This window comes from Eriocheir sinensis, chromosome 22 (assembly GCF_024679095.1).
Source record: "Eriocheir sinensis breed Jianghai 21 chromosome 22, ASM2467909v1, whole genome shotgun sequence".
Classification (NCBI taxonomy): domain Eukaryota; kingdom Metazoa; phylum Arthropoda; class Malacostraca; order Decapoda; family Varunidae; genus Eriocheir; species Eriocheir sinensis.
Genome location: NC_066530.1, coordinates 14,767,107 through 14,787,931, shown reverse-complemented (window position 1 = coordinate 14,787,931; position 20,825 = coordinate 14,767,107). Strand labels below are relative to the sequence as shown.

Here is a 20,825-nt window from a genome sequence, read left to right as displayed (position 1 = left end):
AACCTAACCTAACTAAACATATATAAACTTCACCTAAGCAAAGCCATCAACCTTATATAACTAAACCTAACCTAACCAAACCAAACCTAACCAAACTAAACCTAACCTAACCTAACCTAACCAAACCTCGCCCCAGCTCACCCTAACCTATCTGAACCTTACCTAACCTTATAATCAATGCTCCCACGACCCACGCCGCCCTTACCCACGCCAGCACAACACACGCCCTACTCCAGATATCTACAGTATTTATCTGGGTTATTCTCGACACATCTAATACTCTTCTAGATGAATTATTGAAGTGCTATTAAGAACTGATCTCTCTCTCTCTCTCTCTCTCTCTCTCTCTCTCTCTCTCTTTTTTTATTTTGATTATCCTTTCTTCTCTTCCACCTCCCCCTTTGCAATCTGTTCTTCCTTCCTTCCATCTCCCTTTTGTACTATGTTTTCCTTCCCCTTTCTCCTTCTCATATTTCTTCCTTCTTCTTTCCCCTCTTTTCCATTCCATTATCTCTCCACCCTCTCTTTTTTTCTAATTCTTTCTTCTTCTCTTTCTATTTTTTTCTTCCATTCTCATCCTTTTATTTCGTCTTCCTTCTTTCTCTTCTTTCTTTTTTTCTGTCTTTTTTCCTCTCTCTCTCTCAGCTGTCTCCTTTCTTTCCTTTCTTTTTCCATTTCATTATCTTCCCTTCTCTTCTTTTACTTCTCTCTCCTCTTCCTCCTGTTTAGTTTTCTCCGTTTTCATCCTTCGCTTTCCCTTCCCTTTTCTCTTGTTCTTTTCCTTTTCTTTCTCCTCTCTCAGCTGTTTTTCCTTTCTTTCCATCGGTTTTTTTTCCTTTCCTATCTTCGTCTTCTTCTATTCCCTCTTTTCCATTCCAATATTTTCCTTTCTTCTTTTTACTTCTCCCTTCTCCTCTTCCTCCTATATCTATTCTTCCTTTCTTGTCCTCCTCTGTTTCTTTTTTTCCTTCTCTCCTCCTCCTCCTCCTCCTCCTCTGTCCCCTCTTTATTTATCTTCTCCGCCTCGCAAACTCCTCTTTCCATTCCCCTTCTTCTCTTCTGCTTCTCTTCCTCCTTCTTCGCCTTCGCATTCTCTCCTCTCCCTTCTTCGAACCTGTCGCTATATTTCTTTCTTCTTCTCTTTCGTTCTTTTGTTTTGTTCTTGATAGTATCGCTTTTGTTTTTCTTTCCTTTGTTTGGTTTTGTTTTCTTTCCCTTCGTTTGGAGTTGAAGTATAAGTAAATAGAACACGTTACATACACGTTGCTTATTTTTCGTTAACTGGGTCATATCGTTTATTGTCTCCAAGTTCGTTCATATCGTTTATTATTTCCAAGTTCGTTTACAGAATACAAAAGCTTTATGTTTGTTTTTCTTTTCTGTAATCACGTTTTTTCTGCTTTTCCATTATCTATTTGTTTGCATTTGTTTACGTTGGAAATATTTATAGAGGACAATTTTATTTACTTTCTGCACTTCTTGAATCTTGATAAAACTAAAACTGGATATTTCTTTTGCTTTTCTTAAAATTTACCTTCTTTTTCGATATATAATCAATAAAAGTCTTTATTTTTTACATACTGGTTCATTAATAGTTGTCAAGTTTATTTATGAATAGTTTAAGAATTCATATATTTTTTCAATGTGTTTTTCTTACTGTTTTTTTCACTATTGTATTTTATTATATTTGTGTCTATCTGTACTACGTTATTTATCATTAATTTTACGCTGTGTGAGGTGTGATAAGAACTTGGCTAGTACCCTTTCATACGTCGTCAATAGTTAAGAATTCATAAACTTTTTTCAATGTTTTTCTTACTGTTTATTTTTCTCTATTTTTTTTTTGTTTGTTTGTTTGTATCATTCATTTTAAGCTGTGAGGTCTGATGATAAATTGATTGCCTTTTCATACATCTTTTCCGCACTAATTTTCTCCTCTTTTCTTCTCCTTTCTATATTTTTTTAATCATTTTTCTCCTTTTTGCATGTTTATCTTTTATATTTGACATTTTTACAATCATTTTCTCGTTTGGCATTTTTCTTTTATATTCGAAATTTTTTCCAAACATTTTTCTCCTTTCCATTCATTTCTTTTATATCTGACATTTTTTCCAAGCATTTTTCGTTTTTTTTATTTTTTCTCTTTTATATTTGTGTCGAAAAAGGGGGCTCACAGTTATTCACTATCACTACACTATTTCATCATGCATTCCTTTATCATTCTGGTCGTGACGTTTGTAATGCGAAAAAGATAAAAGAACAGTAAGAAAAAAAAACACCGAAGATTTAAGATAATTTCCGATAAAACAATAGCAAGAAAAAACACCGAAGATTTAAGATACTTTCCGATAAAACAATAGCCAAAAAAAGACACTGAAGATTTAAGATACTTTCCGATAAAACAATAGCAAGAAAAAACACCGAAGATTTAAGATACTTTCCGATAAAACAATAGCAAGAAAAAACACCGAAGATTAAAGATACTTTCCGATAAAACAATAGCAAGAAAAAACACCGAAGATTTAAGATAATTTCCGTTATCACAAAAGCAAGAAAAAATACACTGAAGATTTAAGATACTTTCCGCAACTCTTATTTCTTTGGTTTTCTTTGATGATGGTAGTGCGAAAAATGATAAAAAAAAAAACGTAAAAAAATAATACCAAGTTACTTTTTTCTCGCGCTTTTCTTTCTTTTAATATGCTTTCCATTTTCCGCATTAAATTCTGGACCAAAGACGCTAATCACACGTTCTCTGATCACCTCTTCCGTGTAAAGCAACGAAGTCTGAAAAAAAAGATAAATTTGACTACTAATGCGAAAAATGATCAAAAAAAGGTAAAAAATTATCTCAAGTTATTTTTTCTCGCTCTTTTTTTCCTTCCTTTTAATATTCTTTCCACTTTCCGGATTAAATTCTAAACCAAAGACGCTAATCACACATTCTCTTATCACCCCTTCCGTGTAGTGCTGTTCATGGCGTTTGCGGACTTGTGATAAAAAAACACAGCAACACAAAATTAAAAAGCAACAAAGTCTGAAAACAAGATAAATTTGACTACTAACTACTTTTCATCACATCACTTTTATCTACGTGTGTGTGTGTGTGTGTGTGTGTGTGTGTGTGTGTGTGTGTGTGTGTGTGTGTGTACTAGAACTTCATATCTTCATGGCCGCTAAACACATGCATTCGACTATCTCTTATTTCTCTTTTTCGCGTCCACATCCTTTCATTACCTCTCATACACAACACTTATCTCTCCTAATGACTCCTAATTCTTATGTATCAGTCTATATCTATCCTCTTTCTGGTAACTGCAAACCTTTAATTATCTTCCACTTCTTAACCATTTCTCTCTCTTTAATGATTTCTAAATTACTACGGGTCCGTCTGTCTGTCAGTCTTGGGGTGATGGTAGCTATTTTTTCGCTAATTTCCGTGTGTGTAGCGGTTATCTTACTTCATCTCACGTTATGGTTGCTAATAATACGGCGCGGTGTATATATTAACTTTATCTCTCATTCATCTTTAGTGTCTATGTTCACGTGAGAATGCATATTACTTGCTACTAAATATGTATCTTCTTCATCCATCGTGTTTTGCTATTGTTTAACTTATTTTCTGTGACACTTTGCTTTTAATCATCAACGTTTTCTTTTTATATATTGTTAAGAGTCTGAAACCAAGTTGAAAATCTATTTCTATTTGAGTTTTTTCTGATCAATATCTCTCTTTCTTTCTCTTCGTTTCCTTATTCCAATCCACCCTTCTCACACTTCTTTATCCTTTATTCTCTCTATTAACCTTTCATCCTCTTTTCTATTAACTCCTTCTTTATTTTCTTGTATTCCTAACCTTCTCTTATGTCTTTCCTCTCTTACTCCACTTCCCCTCCCCTTACTTTCTTCCCCTTCTATACTTTCTTGTATCTTAATGTTTTACTAACTTTCTTTCACGGAACTCCTTTCTTTCTTCCCCTTCTATACTTTCTTGTATCTTAATGTTTTACTAACTTTCTTTCACGGAACTCCTTTCTTTCTTCCCCTTCTATACTTTCTTGTATCTTAATGTTTTACTAACTTTCTTTCACGGAACTCCTTTCTTCTTTTCACTCAACACCATTCCTCTTCCTTTCCTCTCTTCTAATGTATCTTGTTGTTCTCCTTAATTTCTTTCACGTATTTTCTCTCCTCCTTCTTCACCTCCTCTTCTTCCTCTTCTCCTTTATCATTCTGTTCTAACCTAATTTCACGTATCTCCATTCTTCTTTCCACTCCACACCCCTCTCGTTTTCCTCCTCCTCCTCCTCCTCCTCTCAGCTCCTTCTCCCTCTCTTCCATTAGCGGCGCCTTGTTATCAGTTCAGTGCCTCACCTGCTTATCAAGGGCCCAGGTGTGCGGATGGTCACGGAACAGTTGTTACATTATTCATCTGTGACGCTTCTCTCTCTCTCTCTCTCTCTCTCTCTCTCATTTTAGCTGTCACTCTAAAGGTCATTGGTCTCGTGAACCCGTGAGAGAGAGAGAGAGAGAGAGAGAGAGAATTACGAGAAAGAGAGATAGACACCACACCCACACGCCTACACACACACACACACACACACACACACACACACACACACACACACACACACACACACACACACACACACACACACACACACACACACACACACACTTTCCCGCCATCGATTTCCAATTTATTCGCTGATTACGGAGGAGTTAGAACTGTTTGCCCCGAAGAATGTGGCTGTGGGCATCTCCTCCTCCTCCTCCTCCTCCTCCTCCTCCTCTTCCTCCTCCTCTTCCTCCTCGTCCTCCTCCTATCCTCGTACTCATTCTTCTTATCATCCTCCAAAGTCCAGATTTCTTTATTCTTCTCCTTTCTTTGTTTTTTCCTATATATTGTCTTTTACTTTCTCCTCCTCCTCCTCCTCCTCTTCTTCCTCTTTCTTTTACTCCTTCTCTTCTTCTTTCTCCTATTCCTCTTTATTCTTATTCTCAAAATCTGAAGGTTCTTGAATTCTTTTGTTTTTCTTTGCTTTCTTTATCTGTTGTCCTCCTCCTCCTCCTCCTCCTCCTCCTTCCCATTCTTCCTCCTTTTCTTCATCTTTTTTTCCTCTTTTTATTATTTTTCTTCTTCCTCCTCCTCCTCCTCTTCTTCCAAAGTCTATAGATCCTTGAATTGCTTTTGTTTTTCTTAGTTTTCTCTATTTCTTTTCTGTTATATCCTCCTCTCCTCCTCCTCCTCCTCCTCTTCCTCTTCCTCTTCCTCGTCCTCCTCCTCTTCCTCCAATTGTTCATGTTTTCTTTTTCTCTATCTTCTTTTATCTCTTCCTCTCCTCCTTTGCCACCTACTCCTTCTCATTCTCATTCTCATTCTCCTCCTCCTCCTCCTCCTCCTCCTCCTCCTCCTCCTCCTCCCTGTTCCCTATTTAGCTTAAGGTTTCCGGATATTCGTGAAGCACAGAAAGTTGAAGGGAGGAAGAAAAAGACTGGAGGAGGCAGAAAAAGTGGAGAAATTATGCGAGAAGAGGAATAAAGAAAAGACTCGAGAAAATATATGAGGTAAAGATTGTGACAGAGCGATATTAGAAGTGGGAAAAAATAGGAAGAATATGGAAATGAGGTAGGAAGGTAAGAAAAGGAGGAGAAAGAAAGCGAGAGCGTGAAAATATGTGGAAAATTATGAGGAAAGTGGAAAGCTTAAAAAATAGAAGTTGATAGAGGGATGATTAAAGAGGAGAATGAAGACTTGAGATAAAATGAGAGGGAGGAAGGAGGGCAAGAGAGAATGAAAAATGAAAATGATAGTTGAATAAGCTGCAAAAAGACTGAATATGAAAAAATAAAAGCAAAAAGAGAAATAAAGTAAAAAAAAAATAAAGATTACATGTACTGCAGAAAGAAAGAAAAGGAAAGGAAAATATTATAGAGGAAAGAAAAGCAAATAAAGAAAGAAAAATGAAAAAAATGAGGCTGAAATATTATGCGGAAAATTGAATAAGGAAAATAATTAACAAGAAAAAATGCGAAGAAAAAAATATATATGGGCACCAAAAAGAATAAGAAAGAAAAGGAAAATACAATATTAAAGAAGAAAGGAAAAGAGGAAGACTAAAAGCGAAATAAATGAGAAAGGACTAAATGCGAGAGAAAATAAAATAAAAAAAATTCGTCTGCAGAAAGAAAGAAAAGGAAAATACAAGAATAGGGAAGGAAGGAAAAGAAATATTGAAAGCAAAATAAATGAGAAAAGAGGAAACACACACACACACACACACACACACACACACACACACACACACACACACACACACACACACACACACACACACACACACACACACACACACACACACATACACTCCATCCCCCCACCCCACCCCCCGCAACACAGACCCACCCCCTCTCCCACACCACCAACACACATACACAGCCCACCTCCCCCCCCGTTCACCCCCCCTCCCCCCCCACACACACACACCAGACAATGCATATTTTATCTTCAGAGCGGTCTCGCTTTCGTAACATATTTCGCATAATTAATACTTCACCTCCGCCATTATGAATTATTAATGGTGTTTTTATTCATCGTTCAAATATATTTTACGCTCCGGACCGCCAAGATAACAACCAGCAATTAATATTACGCGACCACTTATTTTACACTCGCCAATAATTATTACGCGGGAAAAAAGTAATTGGGACAGGAAAGGAAAATAATGATGTGAAATTGAAAAGGAAAACATGAACAATTGGACGAAGAAGAGAGAGAGAGAGAAGAGGAAGAAGAGGAAAATGGGAGGGAAGAGGTATTGGGACAGGAAAAGAAATAATAATGTCAAATTGAAAAGGAAAACATGAACAATTGGACGAAGAAGAGAGAGAAGAGGAAGAAGAGGAAAATGGGAGGGAAGAGGAATTGGAGCAGGAAAGAAAATAATAATGTGAAATAGAAAAGAAGAAAATGAATAAGTGGAGGAAGAGGAGGGAAAGAGAAGAAGAAAAACGAGGAAAATGGGAGGTAAGAGAAATTGGAGCAGGAAAGAAAATAATAATGTGAAATAGAAAAGAAGAACATGAATAATTGGAGAAAGAAGAGGGAAGGAGAAGAAGAGGAAAGAGGAACATGGGGGGAAGAGGAGGAGAGGAGGATTTGAAAAGAAGTAAAAATAGAGAGAATTGAAAAGTATGATATTATGTTCGTGGACAACTAGTGGAAGAATTGAAGAGTATTGAGAATTTTGCGTTATTTCAACCACCACCACAACCACCACAACCACCATCACAACCATCACCATCATCACCGCCACCACCACCATTACCACCACCACCACCACCTTGACCACTAACATCACAATCTCAACCACCATCACCACCTTCATCATCATCATCGCCATCACCACCACCATCACCACCATCATCACCGGAAACAAGACAAAGTTGTGATTGGACTCAGCTTATATAAACACCCTTCTCCTCCTCCTCCTCCTCCTCCTCCTCTGACGGTCGTTCTCAGAAAATTGTTACGTAACCACTTGATTTTTCTTTTATGGTAAGATAGAGGGAGATAAAAAAAAGGATATGGTACTTTGTTAATCCTCCTCCTCCTCCTCCTCCTCCTCCTCCACCTCTCCCGTTAATTATCTCACCATCATAAATAAAAACTTCTACATTGAATAAATGATAGAAACAAGAGCTCATTTTCAAGTCATTTTCTTATCCTTTGTTAACTTAAACCTGTACCAATCAAGTCAGTCAGTCACCGAGTCAGTCAGTAGGTCAGTTAGTAAACCAGTAAGTCATTTAAAACCAAGCTTATTCACATTTATCATTAAAACTAACACACTAACTGATTTCAACATCTGTACTCCTTCCCCTCATCCTCTCAGCCATTTCAGTCCCACTTATAATAGACGAGTTTGCCCTTCCGAGAACCAAACTCTTTAAGTGCCTCCTCAAAACTAATTATCCTCAAAGAAAACGGGAGCTACTCAACCCCCACTACCACCACCACCACTACCCCCACCCCCACCATCACTCTCACCATTACCACCATGCTTAGAGGTCAAACTATTGTATATGTCTGAGTAAATTATCGTTTCAACCATATTTTTTTTTTGTATTAACGAAGGTATGAAAACAACTGGGTAATTTGTGATGAACCACGAGTTGTTCTTGAAACCTAATCATTTGCAGACTTCGTTTAACACAAAAAAAAAAGTCATTCACATAATAATATTGAGGTTAATGAGATATCCTAATTAAGCCATTTAACGAGAGTGAAAAGAAGTCGAGATTATAAGGATTTTTTTTCTCGTTCTGCAGTGTGCCTTAGAATTGCCTAACACGGTTTTTTTTCAGACACGGAAGCTGAATAATTTAACACACACACACACACACACACACACACACACACACACACACACACACACACACACACACACACGAGGCAGGTAAGCAGGTGGTGAAGGTAGGTAATGTGCACATTTAACACACACACACACACACACACACACACACACACACACACACACACACACACACACACACACACACACACACACACACACACTCACACACACACACACACACACACACACACACACACACGCACACACACACACACAGGTAAAGGTAGGTAGTGTGCAAATTAGTTTCGGAGGTACCTGGCCCTTTTTTTGCACCTGGGCTTTGATGGTTTACCTGCAGCTCACCTGACGCGCGGCAAAGGTTAATGAGAAACACGTCATTACAGAGACCAGGTGTGAGCCCGAAGACAAAAGTGAGGTGAGGTGAGGTGTGGGGTTGACCTGACCTGAGCTGACCTTACATGACCTGTTTGTAAAGAGGCAGCTATGTGTGATGAGATGCTTGTAAGGGGATGATAGAAGGATGCTGACGTGCTGAGTGCTTGCAAAGAGATTAAAAAAGGTGCTGTGTGTGCTGATGCTTGTAAAGGGGACGAGATAATGATGCTGAGTGTGCTGAATCTTGTGAGATACTGATTCAAAGATGCTGAGTGCTGAGGTGCTTATAAAATGCTAGGTCAAAGATGCTTGTAAAGGGGTGAGAGAATAATGTTGATTTTAAGAAGTGCTTGTGAGTCGCTGATGAAAAGTTGCTGAGTGTGCTGAGTGCTTTGTATGAGGCTGATAGAAGGAAGAATGTTGATTATGCTGAGTATCTTGTGAGATGATAGAATGATGCTGAGTTGAAGATGTGCTTGTGAGATGCTGATAAAAAGATGCTGATTCTGCTGAGATGCTTGTGAGAGGGCTGATGATAACTCGAATTCCTGACTATGCTGAGCTGGTTATATTAGTGATGAGTATGCTGTTTGCTGAATATACTGAGGTGTTGAAAAAGATGAATATTGAATGTGCTGCGTTTTTGGGTTAGTTGAGGCAAAGGTGTTGAGATTGCTTTTTTTGTGTGTGTGTGTGTGTGTTGGGGTGAGGAAAAAGTTAATTAATTTATGTAAAGAAAACTAAAAGAATATCTGATTAACGAAAATAAATTAGCAACCTAATATGTATTTTTGTGACAGCGTTCTCTCTCTCTCTCTCTCTCTCTCTCTCTCTCTCTCTCTCTCTCTCTCTCTCTCTCTCTCAAACTTTCCCCTTCACGCGAGAGGAAATTAAGCAGTCAAGGTCCTGAATGATAACAAATTATTCGAGATCGCTGCTGATAAATCGTCCTTCGGAAAGCTGGACGTATTCCGCGCTCCCCTGCACTAAGAGACGACGCTTATTACGAAGTGTGAACCCAATAGCCGCTGCTGCTAAACCGTCTCTCGCCTTTGTTGAATTTCATATCTACGGCAATACAGTTTTCCACCGCCGTTGAATTATATATATCTACTTCAGTACTGTTTTTCTCGTCTTCGTTAAATTCCACATATACGTCTTAACTGTTTCCCTCCTTCGTTAAACTTCATATCTACGTCTAACTACTTCTCGCCTTCGTTAAATTCTACATCTACGTCAATACTGTTTTCCGACTTCGTTGAATTATATATCTAATTCAATACTGTTTCTCTTCTTCGTTAAATTCCATATATACGTCTTAACTGTTTCCCTCCTTCGTTAAACTTCATATCTACGACTAACTACTTCTCGCCTTCGTTAAATTCTACATCTACGTCAATACTGTTTTCCGACTTCGTTGAATTATATATCTAATTCAATACTGTTTCTCTTCTTCGTTAAATTCCATATATACGTCTTAACTGTTTCCCTCCTTCGTTAAACTTCATATCTACGACTAACTACTTCTCGCCTTCGTTAAATTCTACATCTACGTCAATACTGTTTTCCGCCTTCGTTGAATTATACATCTACTTCAATACTGTTTCTCGTCTTCGTTAAATTCTACATCTACGTCAATATTGTTTTCCGTCTTCGTTGAATTATATATCTAATTCAATACTGTTTCTCTTCTTCGTTAAATTCCATATATACGTCTTAACTGTTTCCCTCCTTCGTTAAACTTCATATCTACGACTAACTACTTCTCTCCTTTGTTAAATTCTACATCTACGTCAATGCTGTTTTCCGCCTTCGTTGAATTATATATCTACTTCAATACTGTTTCTCGTCTTCGTTAAATTCTACATCTATTTCTAAACTGATTCCCTCCTTCGTTAAACTTCATATCTACGTCTAACTACTTCTCGCCTTCGTTAAATTTTACATCTACGTCAATACTGTTCTCCGCCTCCGTTGAATTATATATATATCTACTTCAGTACTGTTTCTCGTCTTCGTTAAATTCTACATCTATTTTTAAACAGTTTCCCTCCTTCGTTAAACTTCATATCTAGGTCTAAATGCTTCTCGCCGTCGTTAAATTCTACATCTACGTCAATACTGTTCTCCGCCTTCGTTGAATTATATATATCTACTTCAATACTGTTTCTCGTCTTCGTTAAATTCTACATCTATTTCTAAACTGTTTCCCTCCTTCGTTAAACATTATATCTACGTCTGATTATTTCTCGTCTTCGTTAAATTCTACATCTACGTCAATACGGTTTTCCGCCTTCGTCGAGTTCCGCATTTTACTTCACTTTCTAATTTTTTTTTTCTTGGTGTTTTTGCGACATTTTATTACCCAGAGGAAATTAGCACGTTGGAGGTACGTAGCTATTAACCCGGAGAAGCAGTTAAAGAAAATAGAAAAAAGGTACTAGAAGAAGAAGTAAAAAGTGAAGTAGAAAAGTAACGAGAGAAAAGAATCGTAGAAAATTCGGATGTTGGATGTCAAAAAAATTTCTTAGAGAATTAAGATTAAAAATGTAATAGTAGTAAATAGAAAAGAAGACAAAGAAGAAATGCTCGTAGGGAACACGGTTTGGTTGACTAATATTGTTGGAATGTCAAGGGACTTTCTTAAGCTGGGAGAGATAATTGATGAAACAGTAAAAAAAGAGAGATAATTGATGAAACAGTAAAAAAAGAGATAATTGATGAAACAGTAAAAAAAAGAGATATAATTGATGAAACAGTAAAAAAAGAGATAATTGATGAAACAGTAAGAAAGAGAGATAATTGATGAAACAGTAATAAAAAAAAATCGTTGAGAGAAATATAAAGGTCGTAGGTCTTTAAATTTGGCTGGGTAATATAGTTATAAATGGTGTCAAAGGAATGGCTTAAGAATAGAAAGGGAGTAGAGAAAAAAGGAAAAAAAAAGGATGAGTAGTTTAGAGGAAAATATATAAAAGTGGAAGTAGAAAAAAAAACGATTCAAAGTTAGTTAATAACATCATCAAGAAAAAGTTTTGGCTGACTAACATAGTTGGAAATTACATCAAATGATTTTTTTAGACATGAAAAGTTAAGATAAAAATAGAAACGTAAAAGTGAAGAGAAAAAAACAACTTAAAATTAGTTAAAATAAAAAAAAAATCGTAGGGAGTTAGGTTTGACTGACTAATATTGTCGGAAAAGATGTCATAGGAATTTCTTAAGGCAGAGTTAAGGGAAAAAGGTAAAAGTAGGCAACATAATAAAGGAAAAGTGGGTAAAATAAAAAAAAAGATCGTAAGGAACAGGATTTTGACTAATATTGCCGGAAACGATGTGAACGGAATATTTTTGACATGGACAGTTAAAAGAAAAAAAACGTAAAAGTAGACAACGTAATAAAGGAAACAGAGGGTAAAATAAAATAAAAAGATCGTAAGGAACAGGATTTGACTGCCTAAGATTGCCAGAAACGATATGAACGGATTTTCTTAGACATGGACAGTTAAAAGAAAAAAAATTATAAGTAGACAACGAGAGGTAAAAGTAGTTAAAATTAAATTAAAATAAGGTCATAGGGAAAATAACGTCATAGGGAAAATAAGGTCATAAGAAAAATAAGGTCATAGGAAAAATAAAGTCATAGGGAAAATAAGGTTACATGGAAAAAAAGGTCATAGGGAAAATAAGGTCGCAGGGAAAATAAGGTCAACGGGAATAAGGTTTAACTGACTAACACTGTAGGAAATGGCATCAAAGGAATGGCTTCAATAGGGAGAGTTCGTATTATGGGCGTCAACCGCTCTATACGTACGAATGAGAGAGAACGAAGAGGAAGAAGAAGGAGAAAGAATAAGCGAAGATCATTAAGTTAACAAGGAGAAAAAAGGAGGAAGAGACGAAGACGATGAAGAGAGGAAACGAGAGGAGAGAAAAGATGAAGAGATGAAGGAAGTGTAGTTCTCTCCTTTATCTTAGTCCCCCTTCGAGTCTTAATCCCTCCCTGTTGGCATCCTTCCCTCTCTGATCCTGTTCCTTCCCTCTCCTCCCCCGTCTTGGCAGCCTCTCCCTGTTTTTCCCTGTAATCTGGCATCCTCTGAGCCTGTTCATTTCCTCTTGGCATCTTTCCTACTCATATTTTATACTCATTAACTTATCATCCGGTAAATAGGAGACAGGATCGTACTTAACCTGACCTAATCTTGCCTCACCGTTTCTTCACTGATTCCTGTCATTCTTTCTCTTTTCTGCTTTTCTATTATATAACTAACCTCGTGTGAATAAAAGACAAAAAAATACCTAACCGAACCGAAGCTGACCTTATCTAGCGTTACCGTTTCCTCCCCTATTCCTATCGTCCTTCCCTTTCTTCTTTTCTATCAATAACTAACCTCAAGTGAACAGGAAACACAATAACGTTAACTAATCATTTATTTATCTTTTCTTCTTCTTTTCTATTATTAAACTAACCTAATGTCAATAGGAAACAAACACATTGTCTGACTTAATTAACCTAACCTAACCTTTCATGTACCGCCTCTTGGTATCTTTCCTTTTTTTTCTTCTTTTCAATCCTTAACTAACTTTATGTGAATAGGAAATATACTAACATTCCTAAACCTAACCGTTCATATATCTCCTCTTGGTATTTTTTCTCTTCTTCTTTTCTATTATTACTTAACCTCATGTGAATAGGACATAACAACATAACCTAACCTAACCAAAACATTATCTAATTCCTCTTGATATCCTTCCTTCTCCTTTCTTTCTATCATTAATTTAACTTTATGTGAATGGTTGACATGCACAAAGACAGTGTAGCTAATGCCACAAACAATTGATTAGTGTCCAAATTCAAGGAAAGCTCCCAAAATACGGCCATTATTCCCTTGCTTAAAAAAAAAAGGTAGCCCTCCTCAAATAATCTACCCCCCCTAAAAAGATACATGGGAATTGGAAATAAACTTAAAAAGGCACTTAAAATAAAACCAAGAAGTCTGTCACAACATATCAGACGTACAAACACACACACACACACACAAAAAAAAAAAAAAAATCGTAATAAAAGTTCATAAGGGTGATTTGGTGACCCCCATTATAAAAAAAGATCAAGTTTTAGAAGCACAACATAATATTAACAGGTAACACAGAGAAAGCAATACACGAAAAAAAATATTACCGTAAAATGTTCCCACTGAAAAAGATATTAAACCCAAATCACAAAAAACAAACAAAAACTTCACCCATAGGAAAACAACACCAAACGCCAAACACCTCACAACCAAAATAAACAAACAAAAAAGGAAATGTACGAAAAGAAAAAAAAAGTAAAAAGCAAAGCCCGGATCGCGGACGTAAAAATCAGGCAATTCTAAAACTTGTCGTCGAGTGAAACGGCGACGCCTCGGCCGCTTCCTGTCTGGCCTGACGCCTTGTATTTGCATGGTGGGGCGAAGGGAAGGGAAGGGAAGGGAAAGGAAAGGAAGGGAAGAGAAGGGAGGGAGGAAGGAAGGAAGGAAGGAAGGAAGAGAGGAAGAGGAGAAGGAAGGAAGGAAGGAAGGGAAGAGAGGAGGGAGGGAAGGAAGGAAGGGAAGGGAAGGAAAGGGAAGGGAAGGGAAGGGAAGAGAGGGGAGGGGAAGGGATGGGAAGGGAAGGGAAGGGAAGGGAAGGGAAGAGAGGGGAGGGGAGGGGAGGGGAGTGGAAGGGAAGGGAAGGGAAGGAAAGGGAAGGGAAGGGAAGGGAAGGGAAGAGAAAGGAAGGGAAGGGAAGGGAAAGGAAGGGAAGGGAAGAAGGGAAGGGAAAAAAACGAAAGCCAAAAAAATGAAAGGAATAGGGGAAGAAAAGGGAACAAGGAGAGTGGGAAGGAGCACGAAGGGATAGAAAGAAGGAGGGGACGAGGAAGATATATAAAATTTGCACCTCGGAGCGTGTTGAGAATACAAACATGGCCACAGAAACACACACACGCACACACACACAAAAAAAAAATAGTTACTTGCTAGAAATGAAACTAGAAAAAAATTGTTACTTGCTTGAGAAAAAAAAAAAAGCATCACCCAAACATTATTCACTAGCTCACATCATCCTGAAAATTATACAAAAAAGGAAGCGAAAGGACTCCCAGATTTACCTTTATCCTTCGAGGCGACAGGTAGAGAGGGATGAGTTAGCCAGGGAGTCGATATCCTCAGAAATCCTGCAGTAGAAGTCTTGTATTAGTATAGGAGTTTTCTCTCTCCCTCTCTCTCTCTCTCTCTCTCTCTCTCTCGTTATTCTTTCTTTCTCATTTATTTCCCCATTCCTTTCACTTTTATCTCCTGTTTTTCCTTCTACTTTTCTTATTCCTCTCTCTCTCTCTCTCTCTCTCTCTCTCACACACACACACACACACACACACACACACAAATATAGCCCAAGCATACCTTTTATCTGAACCGCTTGAAATGTATAAAAAAAAACTCGAATTAGTTAAATTTATCACTGACTGACACCTCACTAGTGGTAGTTTGACCCTTCTTTTGTACCATGAACCTAAAAAAACGCTCATGAGAACCCGACTGACCTTTATTCTGGCCTTGGGAAGTAATAATGTGAGAGGTGGAGGCGTCTGGCAACACCGACGAGAATCATTGAGTTGGTGTGACGCTCTTTATAGAAAATGGGAAACAGGACGAGATGAGGAGCCCGCCATTTTCACCTCTCCTACTAAAACTTCCCTCCCACTTTCCTTCAACACACACCCCTTCTTCCCTTCACCCTCTTTCCTAAAAAAAAAAAAAAAAAAACATGATGAGTAGAGTTGCCTTGATCGCTTTTCCATACAACTTAAACTTCTAATTTTCTTTCCGCTCACACTAAAACATGATACATACAAGAGGGAAGCAGATGATACGTGATACATCGAAGTCATGCTACGTAACAGTATCAACGCGTGTCATTATCGAGCTAAACGAAGGAAGATATGATGCATGTTTCACGGGACGGCGAGCGAGATAGTGAAGCTGTTTGAACGACCACTAGGCTCCCCTCCCTCCCCTACCTTCCTCCATCTCACTAGTTTCTCTCTCTCTTTTTCTCATCCACTTCCATACCTTTTCTCTCTTTCTAATTCCAATACCTTTCTTGCCTTCATCTCCTTATATTTCTCCATTCTTCAAACTTCCCTTCCTTTCCCTTGCTTCTTTCTTTTTTTCTATATTTCTTTCTTTCTTTTATTTGTGTCTATTCTGTTTTTCTTTCCTTTACGTCTCTTCTCTGATCCACTATTTTCTCCATCTACTTTCCTTCCCTTCCTTCATCGTTCTTTCACTGTTCTTCCCTTCCTTCCCTCCTTTCTGTCTTTCTCTCCTTCATACCATACGTACACACATATCCTCCTCCTATCCTCTCCGCTCTGCTTTCCTCTTAATCTCCCTCCTACCCAATACCTTCCCTCCCTTCGTCTCACCCCCTCCTCCCTTACCCCTCCTCCTCCTTCCCGAACTAGACATCTAAGCCAAACTAACAAGACATACACTCATGCCAGACGCCAGGAATACACAGCCATGAATCCGAGGAGGCATACTCGGGTTGCAGCCACACACACACACACACACACACACACACACACACACCTGTATACCTGTATTTATTACCTGCAATACGAGACTACACATACCTTACTCCCATCCCGCCGTTGCATCAAGGAGACATTTCAAACATTTCAGCACCCAATCACACATATTTGACAAGGCTTCCCTAGGAGTTTCGGGCATTTCCAGTGCTAGTATAATGCCCCTGGTGGTAGTATGACCTTTCTTCTGCACCCTGAACCTAAAACAAGACTAATGAGCACCCGATTGACCTCCTTTTTGACCTTTGAAAATGTTGACATGAGGTGGAGTCGTCTGAGAATGCTGACCCATATATTCAATACCCTTCTGGTGGCTTGGCGTTGCTGGCTGTTAGGTTAGGTTAGGTTAGGTTAGGTTAGGTTATATGGTGTGTTATTTGGGGCAGTAGAGGCACTATAAGGTGTGAAGAGGTTGGCGTGTAGTTTCCGTGGCACTAAGAACAGGTACAAGTCCGCCATGATGTTTTCCCGCGGGTGTTGTGGTTTAAACTGAGGTGAGGAAGAGGAGCGGTTGGCACAGCGATACCAAACTGTCGTACTCAGCATATCATGTATTCCGATTTCATACCCAAAACTTCCGCACCTACACAAATAACGAAACTCAATCATACTTCTTACTAAAACCGTTAATTATCGACGTTTTTTCTGCGAGTGGGAAGGATATATCGATGTTCCTAAAAACTGAGATAAGGAGGACGAGGCGGATGACGAAGTGTAACCAAAATGTCGTACTCAGCAGATTATATTTCCCAACTTATAACTCCAAAACTGGCGCACCAACACAACTAACGAAACTCATACTGCTTACTAAAACCGTTAATTGTCGACGTTTTTCTGCGGGTGGGAAGGATATATCAGAATCGATGTTCCTAAAAACTGACGAGGCAGATGGCGAAGTGTAACCAAAATATCGTACTCAGCAGATTATATTACCCAACTTTTAACTCCAAAACTGGCGCACCAACACAACTAACGAAACTCATACTGCTTACTAAAACCGTTAATTGTCGACGTTTTTCTGCGGGTGGGAAGGATATATCGATGTTCCTAAAAACTGATGAGGCAGATGGCGATGTGTAACCAAAATATCGTACTCAGCAGATTATATTACCCAACTTTTAACTCCAAAACTGGCGCACCAACACAACTAACGAAACTCATACTGCTTACTAAAACCATTAATTGTCGACGTTTTTCTGCGGGTGGGAAGGATATATCGATGTTCCTAAAAGCTGACGAGGCGGATGGCGATGTGTAACCAAAATATCGTACTCAGATTATATTTTTCAACTACTAACCTAAAACTGCAGCACCAACACAACTAACGAAACTCAATCATACTTCTTACTAAAACTGTTACTTATCGATGCGTTTTGACAGTTGAAAAGGATAAGTCGACGTTACTAAGACTGATTTGATTATCGTATTTGGAAGTAATTATCGCACATCTGGGAACGGGGCTGCAGTGCCTGACCCTGGTGCTGCCATCTCGCGGGGAACAGACTGCATTTGAAAGTTTTACGATTAATGCGTCCGTTACAACCCGTTCCTCCACCTGGCTACTCGTCCATCAATTTCCGCTTTATTTGGAGAACAGGTAAGCTAAACAGAATAAACTAAATACCTCTAATATCATGTTCCCTGCCGTTCCTCCTTTCCATGGTTAAGGACGACGAAGAAGGGAGAAAGAGAAGAAACTGGAAAAGGCGGTGAGGAAGACGAAAGGAGGAAAGGTTAGAAAGAGGGAGGGTATGAGGTGGAAATGAAGAGTGGAAGAGGTGTAATCAGCGAGTGGGAAGAGACAGAGTGGAGGAAATAAGGTAAGAGAGAGGTGGATTAGGGGAGGAGGTGGAATGAACGAGTGGAGAGAGACAGGAAGGAGGAGAGAGAGGGACAGGGAGGAGTAGCGAAGGAGATGAACTGAATGAGAGAGACAGGGAGGAGGTGAGGGAGGGACAGGGAGGAGTAGAGAAGGAGATGAACTGAATGAGTGGAGAGAGACAGGGAGGAAAAGATGAGGGATACAGAAGAGCAGGAAGGGGAAACGATCATAGCATAAGGAAAAGTGAACAAGCGAACGAGGCAGAGAAGGTATGGGAGGGGAGGGGTGTAATAGGCCAGGAAGGAAGGGGGGGAAAGCAATCATGTCACCGCAGGCGTAAGAAAACGAGTGTACCTCCTCCGCCCCATCACAGCGAAAGCCTCTCAGAACACCTTGATTTAGAGGGAAACTATTCAAATACCTGTTGGCCTGTTTAATATGTTCAGGTGTAGCATGATTAGTTGACAGGTGAAATACGTTGGCTTCGGTCGTTCTAATAATAACAACAGAAGCCTTACTTGCATTCAAAGACCAACGCGTGAACTACCTGACGGCCTGGTTATTATACAGTTTACTTGTGGGGTGAAATACGTTAACTTCTGCAGGTTTAATTAGGTTTGTCAGAATAGAAACCTCACATAACACCTTGATATCAAAGAGGAAGAATTTAATTACCTGTTGCGTGGTTTTAGGTCTTTAGGTTCATCAGGTTGCCAGGTGAAGGAGAAAACGGAGATTGACAAGAGAAAGAGAGAGAGAGAGAGAGAGAGAGAGAGAGAGAGAGAGAGAGAGAGAGAGAGAGAGAGAGAGAGAGAGAATAGGAAGATGAAACGAGGGGGAAACAAGAAAAAAACTCACGAAACACTTGAATATAAAGAACAATGATTTAAATACCTGCAGCCTGGCTTTAAATGCTCAGGTGTAGGTTTGCAGGCTGTCAGGTTAAACACGTTAGCTTCAGAGGACTTAATTAGGTTATAGTCACGTAATAACTTAATAATAGCGTATAGGTATAGTCACGAGCCTAAATTTCCTCTCTCCTCCACCCCTCCATTACCACCCAGCCCGTAACTCCCCTCCCCTCCCCCCTACCTACCTCCTCCACCCGGCTGTCTGATGTACGATAACTGTCTCTATTACTCCCTCTATCTCACCCTTCCCGGCCCTCGTACCCACTAATACCCAAGCAATGTGGTGGAGTGATGTCCCGTACACACACACACACACAAGGTAGGAGGACGCACAGCACACTCGGATCACTGCTAGCATCGACATCACCAGACAGATATGGCGTCACGCTCTCCCTGTCTCCCCGTCACTGTCGCGGAACCTCCTGTCCTGTCCTGTCCTTACTCATAAACCTTCTCATTCTTTCATTCACTTTCCAAAACGGTTATGGATAAGGAGCTGTGGTTAACGAGGGAACGACGGAGGGAGGCAAGGAAGGGCACGGGTCGGAACTCACTCTCGTTGCGTCCACTGCCCAACATCACTCACAAAACCATCCTTCACCTTTCATTCATCCCTACGTATACATCACTTAAAGTTCATGTACCGCGTCGCTCCTCTCCTGTAAGAACCATCATGGGTCGCATTATGAGACATTTCGCCGCCCAAGAATACATATTTGACAAGGCTTTCGAAAGAGTTGTGGGCATTTCCAGTTGTAGTTTTATGGCCCTAGTGGTAGTTTGACCCTTCACCTGTACCATGAACCTGAAGAAACACTCATTAGAACTCGACTGACCCCTTCTTTGACCTTTAGAAATAGCTGATGTGAGAAGCGGACGAGTCTTATAATACCGACCCATGACTCATAAACACTGAATCTAACCTTCATCGAGTGACAAAACCGCCTCCACCCTCTCTAAGCCCACAACACACACTGACACTCACCTTCATCGTAGTAACAAGGTCGCTTCCATCATCCCAACGCTCACAACACACACTGACACTCACCTTCATCGTAGTAACAAGGTCGCTTCCATCATCCCAACGCTCACAACATACACTGACACTCACCTTCATCGTAGTAACAAGGTCGCTTCCATCATCCCAACGCTCACAACACACACTGACACTCACCTTCATCGTAGTAACAAGGTCGCTTCCATCATCCCAACGCTCACAACACACACTGACACTCACCTTCATCGTAGTTACAAGGCCGCCTCCAACCTCTCTGTACCCACAACACACACGCAACTCCACCACCGCCGCCGGGCACACACCCACAAGTTCACAGACACATTCTACACCTCAGGCGACGCGCGGTGCTCTGAGATGGGACGGGGTAGGAGGGTACAGGGTAAGATACGTCACGAAGCGAGTCACTGATACCTCGCTGCTTCTCCGCCATGCCCAGGTTTCATTGTGGTCCAGATGAGGCCATTCTCCCACGCCGTACTCTTGTGTCGCTTGTCTGTGGGTGTGAAAGGCGTTGTTTGAGGTTTCTAAAATATTGCTTTCACGTGGATTTTAATTGAACTATACTAAAAACAACGCCAGCTTCCGATATTCCCTTTCTGACACTTGGCAACTTAAGGAAAGACGAGGGAAGAATAGGAAGGAAAGAAAGGAAGGAAAGAAACGGTAGAGACGAAATGAAGAAGAGAGTAGAGAGTAAGCGAGAGAGACA

At 39.6% G+C, this 20,825-nt stretch overlaps 1 long non-coding RNA gene across 1 annotated transcript in view; it reads right to left on the bottom strand.

The window, feature by feature from the left end:
• The window catches only part of LOC127002123 (uncharacterized), a 142,522-nt gene extending 121,923 nt beyond the window's left edge, over nt 1-20,599 (bottom strand). Inside the window, exons 1-2 of the long non-coding RNA XR_007755758.1 lie at nt 20,336-20,599; nt 14,884-14,949 (exon numbers count right to left, since the gene is read on the bottom strand). This is a non-coding gene — a long non-coding RNA (uncharacterized LOC127002123). The remainder of the gene's footprint in view (nt 1-14,883; nt 14,950-20,335) is intronic.
• Nucleotides 20,600-20,825: the final 226 nt, after the last annotated feature.